The sequence below is a fragment of the Chenopodium quinoa genome, unplaced genomic scaffold (genome assembly GCF_001683475.1).
Source record: "Chenopodium quinoa cultivar QQ74 unplaced genomic scaffold, ASM168347v1, whole genome shotgun sequence".
NCBI classification, from domain to species: domain Eukaryota; kingdom Viridiplantae; phylum Streptophyta; class Magnoliopsida; order Caryophyllales; family Amaranthaceae; genus Chenopodium; species Chenopodium quinoa.
Genome location: NW_018745448.1, coordinates 3,308,584 through 3,321,921, shown reverse-complemented (window position 1 = coordinate 3,321,921; position 13,338 = coordinate 3,308,584).

Genomic DNA, 13,338 nt, shown 5'->3' with positions numbered 1-13,338 from the left:
CACTACATACTTTCCTTTCTCCTTTTGTAACTTCCTTGTTAAACTAATGAAAATGCTCTTCTAAGACCCATTACCTTATTACTAAGCCCAAGGTAAAAGTAGTATTGTTTATGATGTTCATAAGTGTTCTTTGAAAAGAAATCTTGTTTTATTTCTTGTGATATAAAAATAACTAATTTGTTTTAAAAGTAATTCTTATACTTTAGTTATTAATTTAGTAGAAAAACTATGACTTCTTTGAGTCATAAAGCTACGTATGGTATTACTTGTATTTAGAAATAAATTTATTGATTTTATACTAATATAACTAAAGAGTATAGTTTAATCATTTTCCCTACTAATGCAATAGTTTATTTTTTAAGAAGAATCGGACCTCGGAGCTCAGTGAGAACGATAGAATAAAGGCTAACAGGAAGGTTATCAGACTGTAAATCGAGATAACGGCTATTGCTAGTACCCGCAATTCCCTTCGAAATGTGTTTATAAAAGAATGATGTCATTTTTGAAAGTTATTTATATCTCTGGATTAAATGACTTGCGGGATGATGAACGTGTTTATTAATGTACTTCAGTTTAATGATTTATGTGAATGATTTTATTGATAAACGTTGTTTTATTGATCTTTGGATCTTACGAAAGTATGTCATGAATCTATGAATGACTTATGTAAAAGTTACACAACATGATAAATAACAATGAAAGACCTAGTCCGTCTGGCAGTATATGCTTATAGGTTAATTTTCGGTCATGCATGTACCCATGGGGCATTAGCCCAACTATGTCGAGCATCTGGTCTATGTTATGGGCACCGGCCCATCGCGGAAGACGTTCCGCCATGTCATACTTGCCAGCGACTAGCATGTTAATATGAACGTTATATATATCATTATATGAATTTTATTAAATGTTTTAAGATATTCCATTCTCCCTGTTTTGTTAACTAAAATGAATTGAAATGATGTTACACTACTAGAGTAGTTCGTTACTGAGTCTTCGGCTCACCCGTTTTTATGTTTTTATGTTTTAGGTACTGCTGAGGATGATGGAGACGAGTAGTAGCGAGGATTTTACTTTCAGTTATCACTTAATAGTAGTTATAGTTTTAAGTTGTTTAATTTGAATAGTAAGACTAAGCTACTTAGTAAAGTTTGAGATAAGATAGGATTTGCTATTATAAATTAATAATAATGTTTGTAATAAATAGATTACTATGTTTTATAAATCAAGTTTGTTAATTAAGTATGTTTGTTGCCTTGTTGGCTTGTAAATCTCGTGAGGGATTTACGGAAGTGACGTCCCAACCGTGTTAGGTTATTTCTGTTGCTAAGATTATCTTAATAACTGAATTAGAGGTCGGGGTGTTACAGCGTGGTATCAGAGCAATGGTTCCTGTGAAACCTACTGTTTTTACATCTATATATAGAGTTGATTAGAATTTTAGAATAAGATCACTAGCTAATAAAATGTGTTAAAAAAAAATTTGAGTGTGAGTGTAGGAACATGATAAAGGGGCTTATTTTTTTTTCCATTCTTAGTTTTCTTAATCACATTTGGTGTGCAGAATGACAAGTTACAAGGGAACTATCGATGCCTCCAAAGGAATCCAGAACGATGTTTTTATAAGAAATGAAACGGTCCATGAGGAAAACAACAAGGAGCAACCCTTAGAGGAGTACGAAGAAAGAATGGGACGACTCGAGAATGTGAGTACGTTTTTAGCTGAACTAGTTCAAGATTCCAGGAAAAAGAAAAATACGAACAAGGAAGATAGTGCGTCAATGTTTAAAAAATTTTCATCCCTTAACCCACCATCATATGATGGTAAGCCTGATCCAGTCGAGTTTGAAGATTGGATTAACCGGATGGATCAGTTGTTCGAGACCTTGCGATGTCCTGAAAGAATGAAAATTAACTTTGCTACATTTTATCTTACTAGTCAAGCAAGTTTATGGTGGAAGGTCAACAAGGAAAGGAAGAATGAGTCTGGATTTAGTTGGACCAAACTCCAAGAGTTGATGCGAGATAGGTTTTATCCATTGTATTTGAGGAGACAAAAAGAAGATGAATTCCTCCACTTGCAACAAGGAACCATGAGTGTGCTGGATTACGCAAAAAAATTCATGGATTTATCAAGGTTTGCACCAGATATAGTATCAACGGAATAATCTAGGATGAATCGTTTCGAACGAGGTCTCCATTTGAAATATCAGGACAGACTATCATCTCAACGATTTACTTCTTATCAAGATATGGTTGACGTAGCAGTTAATGTGTAAAGGGTTGTATTACTTAGAGAGGCACAAAATGTTGGCTATAAGAGGAGGAATGATAACCAAAACCAAGGAGGAACAAAGAGGCAAAACCAAAATCAACAAAGGGGTTACTATGGTAATAGAGGACAAGGTTAGCAAGGAGGGAACAAAAATCAGAATAATAGATCTCAAGTAGTGTGTGCTAAATGAGGAAGGAGAAGCCATAATGAGAATGAATGTCGTGTTGGTACCAATAATTGCTACCGATGTGGGAGTCCTAGTCATTATAATAAGGATTGTCCTAATTTCATAACAGTTACACCAATTTTAAAGGGACCAGCTCCATCTGGTGCAGATTGGGGAAGGAACAACATCAACACAGGAGCCACAAACCGAAATCTACCTCGACCATCCACAACTGGAAGAGTTTATGTGATGAGACAGGATGAGGCAGATAATGATGACACTGTGATCACTGGTACTTTCTCTATCTATTATTCACATGCTCATGTTCTCTTTGATTCTGGAGCCTCACATTCTTTTATTTCCCCAATATTCGCCAATAGTTTGCAATTGAAACCATATTATGAATTTCTTGGCATGAGTGTTTCCCTCCCTACTGGAGAAATCGTAAAATGTGGAACCATGTATAGAGACTGTCCAATTATTTAGAGGGAGCCGAATTACCAGCTAATTTGATTGCTTTTAACCTATCTGAGTTTGACATAATTCTGGGTATGGATTGGTTAACTAAGCATGAGGCCAAAATTGATTGTGTTGAGCAAAGTTTAACCCTTAAGGCTCCAAATGGAGAAAGGATATCCTATGAAAAGTTTGAAAGAAAACCAAAGATCCAAATAGTCTCTTCTTTGAGATCTCACCAAATTGATAAGAGGATATGTGGTTATCTTTGTAGTGTGGTTGACTTAAACCCTTCTGAATCATTGGTAACTAACATTCCTATAGTTTGTGAGTACCCAGAAGTCTTTCCAGAGGAGATACCTTACATGCCACCACAAAGAGAATTAGACTTTACCATCGAGTTAATTCCAGGATCGACTCCTATTTCTAAAGCACCATATAGGATGGCACCAACAGAATTACAAGAATTGAAGAAACAATTAGATGAGTTGCTTGAGATAGGATACATTCCACCAAGTGTGTAACCTTGGGGAGCCCCAGTCTTGTTTGTGAAGAAAAAGGATGGAAGTTTGAGGTTATGTGTCGATTATAGAGAGCTAAACAAGATCACAATCAAGAACAAATACCCTTTACCTCGTATTGATGATTTATTTGACCAACTTCGAGGTGCAAAAGTATTCTCAAAGATTGATTTGAGGTCTGGATATCACCAACTCCGTATTAAATCTGAAGATATTCCAAAAACTGCCTTTAGAACGCGTTATGGTCATTATGAGTTTGTTGTAATGCCATATGGGTTAACTAATGCACCAGTTGTGTTTATGGATTTGATGAACTGTATTTTTAAACCATACCTCGATAAGTTTGTTGTTGTTTTTACGGATGACATTTTGGTGTATTCCAATAATAATGAGGAAAATGAGGAACATTTGAGAATAGTGCTAGATACCTTGATCAAAAACCAGTTATATGCAAAATCAACAAAGTGCGAGTTTTGGCTAAAGGAAATATCATTTTTGGGGCACATTATTTCTGATAAGGGAATATCTGTAGATCCTGAGAAAATGAAAGCAATTGTGGAATGGCCTAGACCAACCAACGTTCCTAACGTACGAAGTTTTATGGGCTTAGCTAGATATTATAGAAGATTTGTTAAAGACTTTTCCAAGGTTGCACTACCTATAACTCGACTTGTGAGGAATAATACCAAGTTTATTTGGGATAAAGATTGTGAGTCTACATTTCAGGAACTTAAGAAACGTCTCACCACTGCTCCTATTCTCACCCTTCCATATGGAACTGAAGGATTTGTTATTTATGGTGATGCCTCTAAGCATGGTTTAGGATGTGTATTGATGCAAAATGATAAGGTCATAGCTTATGCTTCTCGCCAGCTTAAAATACATGAACAAAATTACCCCACTCATGATCTTGAACTTGCTGTTGTAAGTTTTGCACTCAAAATATGGAGACATTACTTATACGGTGATTCATGTAAAATTTTCACTGACCATAAAAGCCTCAAGTACATTTTTACCTAAAAGGAGCTGAATATGAGACAACGTAGATGGTTGGAACTCTTAAAAGATTATGATGTAAGTATCCAATACCATCCTGGCAAAGCTAATGTTGTTGCTGATGCCTTAAGTCGTAAAGCTCGCCTGAGTTCGATCTTACCTTTTTCCCAAGCCAACTATAACGACTTATAAAGGATGGGAATCAAATTTATTCATAAGGATGGGACTGCTTGTCTAAATACACTAGAGATAATACCGACATTGATTGATGAAATTAAGGAGGCCCAAAGTAAGGACTCACAATTGGAAAGAATAAAGAATAAGGTACGAAGTGGGAAATCCCCGGGTTTTGTAATTCAGGAGGATGGAACATTAAGGTTTCAAGGTAGATTATGTGTTCCCAATGAAGAGATGTTGAAAAAGAAGATTTTAGAGGAAGCTCATAGTTCATAATACTCGATTCACCCTGGAGGAAACAAAATGCACAAGGATTTGAAACAAATGTACTGGTGGAGTAACATGAAACAAGAAGTGGTGGAATTTGTAGCTAAATGTTTGACGTGTCAGAGAATTATGATAAAACATCAAAGATCAGCAGGTTTGTTACAACCGTTGGATGTACCAGAATGGAAATGGGACTCGATATCAATGGATTTTATCATAGGACTACCAAGGTCAACTAAAGGAATGAATGCTATTTGGGTCATTGTGGATCGATTAACAAAATCTGTACATTTCCTAGCAATGAAAAATAATTGGAGTCTGGATCAACTTGCTAAATTATATGTGAACACCATATTGCGGTTATATGGGGTACCTAGTTCGATTGTTTCTGACCGTGATACAAGATATCAGGCTACATATTGGAAAGAATTACAGAAGGCGCTAGGAACAAAACTTAACTTTAGTACTGCTTTCCACCCAACAATAGATGGGCAAACTGAACGTACTAATCAGATCGTTGAAGATATGTTAAGAGCATGTGTCTTGGATTTTCAAGGAACTTGGGAAAAATATTTACCTATGGTGGAATTTTCTTACAACAACAGCTATCAACCCACCATTAGAATGTCCCCATATGAAGCCCTTTACGGGAGAAGATGTCGAACACCATTGTGTTGGAGTGATATTGATGAGGTACGTGTCATAGGACCAGAGCTGATTCAAGAAACAACTGACAAGATTCTCTTATCCAATCAAGAATGAAAGCTTCTCAAAGCAAACAAAAGAGTTATGTAGACCAACGAAGGAGACCATTAGAGTTTGATATTGGAAATCACGTATTTTTAAAAATTTCTCCTACAAAAGGAGTTATGAGATTTGGTCAATCAGGAAAGTTAACTCCAAGGTACATCGGGCCATATGAAATCTTAGAAAATGTGAATAAGGTAGCATATCGACTTGCCTTACCCACCGACTTGGAAAAGGTGCAAAATGTGTTTCATGTGTCAATGTTACGAAAATATGTCCCTAATCCAAGCCATGTGATTCAACATGAACCCTTACAACTACGGTATGATTTGACATATGAGGAAAAACCAATCAAAATCCTTGACCGTAGAGAGAAATAGCTTAGAAACAAAGTAATTCCAATGGTGAAGGTCTTATGGGCCAATCACCTAACATCTTAAGCTACATGGGAAGTGGAGGAACAAATGCGAACAAAATACCCCGAACTGTTTGTTTAACCACAAACAACGTATGGACTATTATATATTGTATGTTGTGGTATTGTTATTGTAGAAATATTATGAGAATTGATTGATTAAATGTGACCTGTATGCTTTAATTATATAATTGTTCTAAGTTCGACTGAGCTCCAGTTTCGAGGACGAAACTTTTTCTAAGGGGGTAAGGATGTAATACCCGAGATTTTAAAACCTGATTTATTATACGCTAATATTTATTTTATTAGCTTAATTAAAGTTTTGTCTCTGTTTTAACAAGAACGAATGTTTTGATCTTGAATTTTATTTTAATATTATATTATTTCAGAAGCTAATTTTTAAGGAAAGTAAATTATTATTTTACAGCTTATTTTCGGTCAGTAAAATGTTTAAAGATTTGCATCAATTTGTTTTTTTTTACCCGAGAGAGTGAAATGACAAAATTGCCCATGCTCACACAAAAGGACAAAACTTGCCTCTTCATTCCTATTCTTCACGGTTAAGAAAGAAGTGGCTTAACGAGAGGCTACTCGGACTAATGCGGTGGAGGGCTCGGGCTTTTCATCTGAGGGTGCATGTGCTGGGCCGGTAGGCAAGGAAGAGGCTACCTCGGCTCTTAGAGGTGGTGGGATGTACGAGGTCGGCTCGTCATTGCAGCAGACTCCGCTGCCTCAGCCTCAGGGTGATCTTGGGTGGACGGGTCTTGAGCTGAGTTTTCCACCTCCCGAGGAGACTGGAGATGGAGGAGAGGTTACTCCTTGTACTTCGCAGTTTTACGATATGATGAGCGTCTCTCATCATCTGCGTCCTCCGGCGCCGTAGTTTATGCCTGAGTTTATTTTATTTTTGACTTGTATAGAACTTTGCCTTTACTAGACTGATTTATTAGACATATTTGTATATACATACCACTATGAGTTTATTTATTTATTGTTTTTTCATTTTTATGTGTATAATTATGTGTGCAAATAATTATGATAATTAATAATTTTGCGCAAAAATTCCGTCATTTTTATTATTAATGGAGGATAGCCGATTTTCTCCCCCAAAAAAAGAAATGAAAAATAAAAATATTGGATTTACAAAAAAAAAACTAAAAATTAAGTCTAAATAAGATCCAAAAAATAAAATTAATATAAAAAAGGTTAAAGAAAATCGTAAAGTAATTGTTCAGACTCGAATCATCCAGAAAAACGCGATTTTTTGAAAAGCTCGTATGATAAGAAACGTCAGCGCCACCTGGCGCCACGCGTTTTGCGTTAGCGCTAGATGCTAATTATTAGCGCTTGGGGCCAGGCTCCGGCGTTAGGCGCCAGAGTTTGGCGTCTGGCGTTGATGAGCGCTGACTCCGAATCCTTTCCGGATTGAAACTGTGCTAATGTTGTGTATAATAGCCCCCTGATTAGTCGATTTTCTTCATAATTTCAGCAGATTAAATATAGTCTTAGCTTTTGAAAAAAAATAGATAATCATGTCTTTAATCACTAAGAGTTTTACCAACTTCACTCATGAATGGTGTCGGACTTTAACTCCCTAAGAGAGAAAAGAATTAGAATTTTTTCATATGGGGGGTATTTATGGTGTCAAGGGGGTAGATCTTGATATAAACTTCATTCATACCGCCTTAGAATATTGGGATGTGGATACTCATTGTTTTAGACTAGGGTGTGATGAAATTAGCCATTTGCCGGAAGAATTCGGTGCTATCTTAGGCTTCCCTGCATTAGATCTTGCAGTCATCCCTAGAATAAATGAATATTATTATAAGGATTTTGAGCGCTTCTTTAATTTAAAAGACAAAGATCTAACAAATATAGTAGATGGTAGCATAGTTAATTTGAAAGAATTTGCTCGCATTATTTTGATAGACCTTATTCTGAGTCTTTTCATGTTTATAGAAGAAGGGCTTTTCTCTTTTGCATGCTTAACCAATATCTTCTCACTAGTGGTAGAACTAATGAGGGTCAAGCAATTATATTAACTGTTTTGGAGCAAATTGAATCTGGGAGAAATCCAATGCCATTAATTGTTGGAGAGACTATGCTTAGTCTTGATGAATTGAAGAGAAATCCAAAAGCACCTTTTCGGGGCTCTCCAATTTTATTACAGGTAGAAAAATAATATTTTTAATTAAAGAAATTAAAAACATATTTTTGTATAGTAATATTAATTTATTTGCATTAATTTTATATTTTTTTTTATTTTTTTTTATTTTTTTTTTACAGATGTGGCTAATGGAGGGACTAGAATTAATTAGTCCTCTCGACAATGTTGAAAAATACACTCCAAATTGCTTTGTGAGAAGAAAGAAACAAGTCTGTAAGATGGGGCGCCATGAGTGGAAGAAGGTCTTTGCCTCTTGCAACTTTGCCATTAAGTGGATCATCCCTTGGTGGAAAATAGAGATGATGGTTGGTGTCAACAAGCAACCCTTCTGTCGTATTCCAAGCTTAACCAAGATGACTTTTTATTATCCCTGCAGGATAAAAAGACAGTACGGCCTACTTCAAACAATTCCTTCTGGGGATCTTCGTCGTCCCTATGAATTCCCTGTTTCTCAAGAAGTAGAAAAATTTGATGCTTACTGGAGCGCTAGACCTTTATGGGAAGTGATTACCCAAAAGGTTCCTCCTTCCTTGCCCAATGATATGAAAAGGTGGATTCTTAAGAAACCTTCAAAGGATATGAAGAAAAGTTAGAGTAAAACTGATGTGAAGAGTTGTCTAGGTGACAAAGTGATTCCCGTTAAGGAACGCTTGGGTGAAAAGGTTGAATTCAAAGCACCTACGATGCCTAAGAAGAAGAGCCCTACAAAGGATAAAGGGAAAAGAAAAGCTGACACTACAGAGAAGAAGGCTTGGGTAGAGAAGAAACATGGAGTCCTAGCTAAGGGAGAAACTATTTACTCCAAAATTGAATATAGGTCCTCTAAAGGATGCCTACTAGCTAAAGTCATGGATGATGAATAGGATGCAGACAAAAATTGGAAGAGAGCAAAGAAAGAGAAGAAAGGTTAAAGCATTGCTTAACTTTCAATTATTAGACTTAGTTTTAAATTTAAAGTTAATTTGTTTTATTTAAATTCCATCAATAATGTAATTTGTTAGTTTGTTTTATTAATGAAATTTCAGATTTTTAATTAAATAAGCTCCTTTAAATTTAATTTATTAAAGCAACGAAAATTTAATTTTCCAGAAACTTTTTCGAGTACGGAAGTCGAAAATTTTCCGAAAATCACCGAAATATTCCAAGGTGCTTCCTAGAAAAATGGTGTCGCTTCTTCACGATTGGCGCCAACAGCAACAGTCTGGCGGTATACGACAAACACTGTCGTCTAGCGCTAAGGTTAATCGGATGGCGACGGAACTTTTTCTGCGACGCCAGTGCTTCGTCGAATTTCTGTCGAATTTATTTTTAAATCTGGGATGCGAGGTTTGCAAAAAAGTAAAGTGGCCGCACCCGTAAAGGGTTGCCTATGTATCCTTTCTTAAGGAATCAGGCCAAACGTAGCTCTCTTGAGTATCCTACTCAGGTAATTATGGGTAGTATTTTTTTAAGTTGGTCAAGATTTGTCATGTTCGGGAACTCATTGCCATCCATATCAGTTAATTTTGCTGCACCTCCTGATAGAACTGTTTTGAAAATATAGGGTCCAAACCAATTACGCCTAAATTTACCCCTTGGATCTGAAATATTCTTCCTTAATGCTTTTAACATCAAGTCTCCTACTTTGATGTTTCTTGTCTTGACCTTCTTATTAAAATGCCCAGCCATACGAGTTTGATAGCATTGAGTATGATGTAGAGCTTCTAGTCGTTTTTCATCAAGTAGAATTAGCTTCTCATATCTCGCCCTAGCCCATTCAACTTCATCGAGTTTGCTTTCTAATGCAATGCGTAGAGATGGTATCTCTAGCTCTACAGGTTGTACTACATCCATTCCATAAACCAAGGAGAATGACGTATTTCCTGTTGATGTGCGAATCGACGTGCGATAACCGCATAGTGTGAAATGGAGTTTGTCAGGCCAATCCTTGTAATTTTATGTCTTTTTCTCGATGATAGTCTTTAGATTTTTATTAGCCGCTTCAAGTGCTCCGTTTGCTTGAGGTCAATAAGGAGAAGGATGATGGTGTTGAATGCCATATTTTTGTAACAATTCTTCACACTCAGCTTGAAAGTGAGTTCCATTGTCACTTATTATTTAATGTGGGACTCCATATCGGCAAATAATATTTCTTTCGATAAAGAGTGCTACATGTTTTGTAGTGAGTTTAGCATATGATTGTGCTTCGACCCACTTTGTGAAGTAACCAATTGCTACTAGGATGTATTCATGACATCCTGTTCCTGGGGGAGTGATTTTACCAATAATGTCGATTCCCCATGTAGAGAATGGCCATGGTTAAGTGTAGGTGTAGAGTAGAGATGGAGAAACATGTTGTAAATTATCGTAAATTTGGCACTTAGGGCATCTTTTTACATATTGATGACAATCCCTATTCATGGTAGTCCGATAGTATCCTTCTCGCATTATCTTTTGGAATAGAATTTTGCCATTTACGTGAGTTCCACAAATGCCTTCGGGGACTATCCTCATTGCTCTTTGAGCGTCCTTTTTCCCTACACATAAAAGAGCTTGACCGTTAGGTACCCTTTTATGTCACTCGTTGTCTATGAGTACTGTAGGGAATAATTTCAAGCCTTAAAAATCCCACTAGCTTGAACCCCACTGTGATCATACACTAAAGTACGGTGGCGTCCAAAAGGGAAGAAGATAGAGCAAAAGAGTCGCCAACATGTTTTTAAGGAACTTGTAAACCGTTCATAGGATGAAGGTTACACCCCTTAACGATCCAAGAGATCGTTAACTCCATAAGTTCATGAACCAAATAAGGGTTCGGGGATGAAGGTACAAATCCAATCTAAAAGAGATTGAACCTGCCCTAATAATAGGCCTCTACTTTATTCTGCTCGTATTCATGTGCGCTTTTTAATTAACATGCAATCAATAGGATTAACCCTAAACCTGTTTATCTATGTAGGTTGAATATAATGCACAAATAAACTATTATTGGCGATCACTTGAATTTATAATCATAATTAACCCTAACAAGATTATTAATTATCTTATTAAGCGTGGTTATAAGTACAAATTCCCTTTAACATGCAATAAAAAGGTGTGATCAAGCAATAAATAAAAATAATCAAGCAACACAATAAATAATCAATATCATGAATAATAATTATAATAATAATAATAATCATAATCATCATAAATTATAACGATTATAATCATAATCATGTTCATGTTAATATTAAAGCATAATAAAAAAAGCAAGATCCTACGCATGATACTAACAATATTAATAACAAACCCTAGCATGTCACTAAGCAATAAAAATCAAATCTTTAACCCTAACATGATACCAACAATCATAAATATTAGGAAGAACATAGGAAGCATCGCAGGAATCATATTTAATATCAAAGTTACCCTAGACATGATACTAGGAATATCATAATAACAATGTAAACGTGATTTCTACATCATAATATCAATTAATCGATTAAATTACTTACTTTGATGCCTCGTACCTCTTTCTAATAACAAAATACACACGTTAGTAACTTCAAGGAAAATAATAATCAAAGCAATTAAATAATTGAAAGAGAGATTTGGGACCAAACCCTCAGAAATTAAACCATTCACGTCTAGGGCGAAGGCAAATTCGAATATGGCTAGGTGTATCTAGATCTAATGAATGCGGAATTTTGTATGAAAAAGCAAGAAAGAATTGAATGCTAAAGAAAGAATGTTATTGAGAATTGATGAATGAAAACTTGTGAATGAAGAGAGTTGATTAAAACCAATTGTTGATGAGAATTCGTGAATGATGATGGTAGATGAATGAAAACGGAGTTTTTAATACGATATTTATAGAGAAAATCAGCGAAAAAAGATAATTTAACAAAACAGAGTCTGAAGATTGCAAAACAGCATTGGCGCCAACCCTGGCTAACTGGCGCCAGGCACCAGTGGCTAGCGCTGGCGCCAATGGCTAGCATCTGACGCCAAGCCTGGTTCTAGGCGCCAAGGCCTGGGGTTGGACGGCAGTCTTAATTCCAACGCGTTTTCGAAAATCTGATAAGTTTACCGTACTGGAAGATAAAATAATATAATTTCTTCGAAAATGCTATTTGATCTTAATTAAAACTCTAAAAAGTCAACAAAGTCAACTTATCAATGCTAATTGAATTTGGAATGAAAAGAACCTTCTAGAAGACCAAAACCATTCCTAATTACATTAGGAATGATAAATCATATTAGGCCCTCCCCTATATCATTGGGCCGTACATAAAGCTAAAACTGGGCCCAGTTTAGTAAATTGGCCATAACTTCCTCAATATTCATCGAAATTGGACTTATAATATTATCGTTGGAAAGGTCTTTGCAAGCCCCATCCAACTACACCACTATTGGACCCATATCATGGACCAACCAAACTGGATTGGTTGTTTTCTTAAAATAAAGTTTTCCAAAACAGGGAGAAGAGAAAAGAAATAAAACTTTTCGCAATACTAGACCTTTCCACACTTTTGTTTCATTCGATTATGATTCGACGTGAAAGGTACTCATCACTGGGTTTAGTTTTGGGAAGACACAAATGGGTGTCTACAGAAGCCCCCACTTTGACTGAGTTTGGAGAAACGCGTGTTTCGAAAACGAAAGTCAAAGTAACGATAGGGACCGAGAATGATTCAGAACGTTCTGCGATCCTAAATCACTCTTGTAACGCCGATACCTGCAAAACCAACATTAGTTAAACAGATAAAAGAGTCAAGAAACGCATATCTTGCACCGTCGAGCACACGTCTTTGAAAGTAACCGATTGTTGCTGCTTTGTTGTTTTGATGACCTCCTGCAAGCTAGAGAATACCATCCCGCTTGAAAACCGCTACGCCCGTAACTGCATCCAAATTAGAAGATTGCTTCGTCTGAAACTATTCTCCTCCAAAATGATAATATTCCACATCCTAGGGAACATTATCGAAGATTATTTCTCTCGAAACAATCCTCATCCGCATTGATAATATTCCGCGTCCAAGGGAACACTATCAAAAATTATTTCTCTCGAAATAATTCTCATCCGCTTTATGATCATATTCCATGCCTAAAAGAAAATGATCGAAGACAACTTCGCCCAAAATTACCTTCAGTTGTTTGTGACAACTTTCCACAATATATGGAACGCCACCT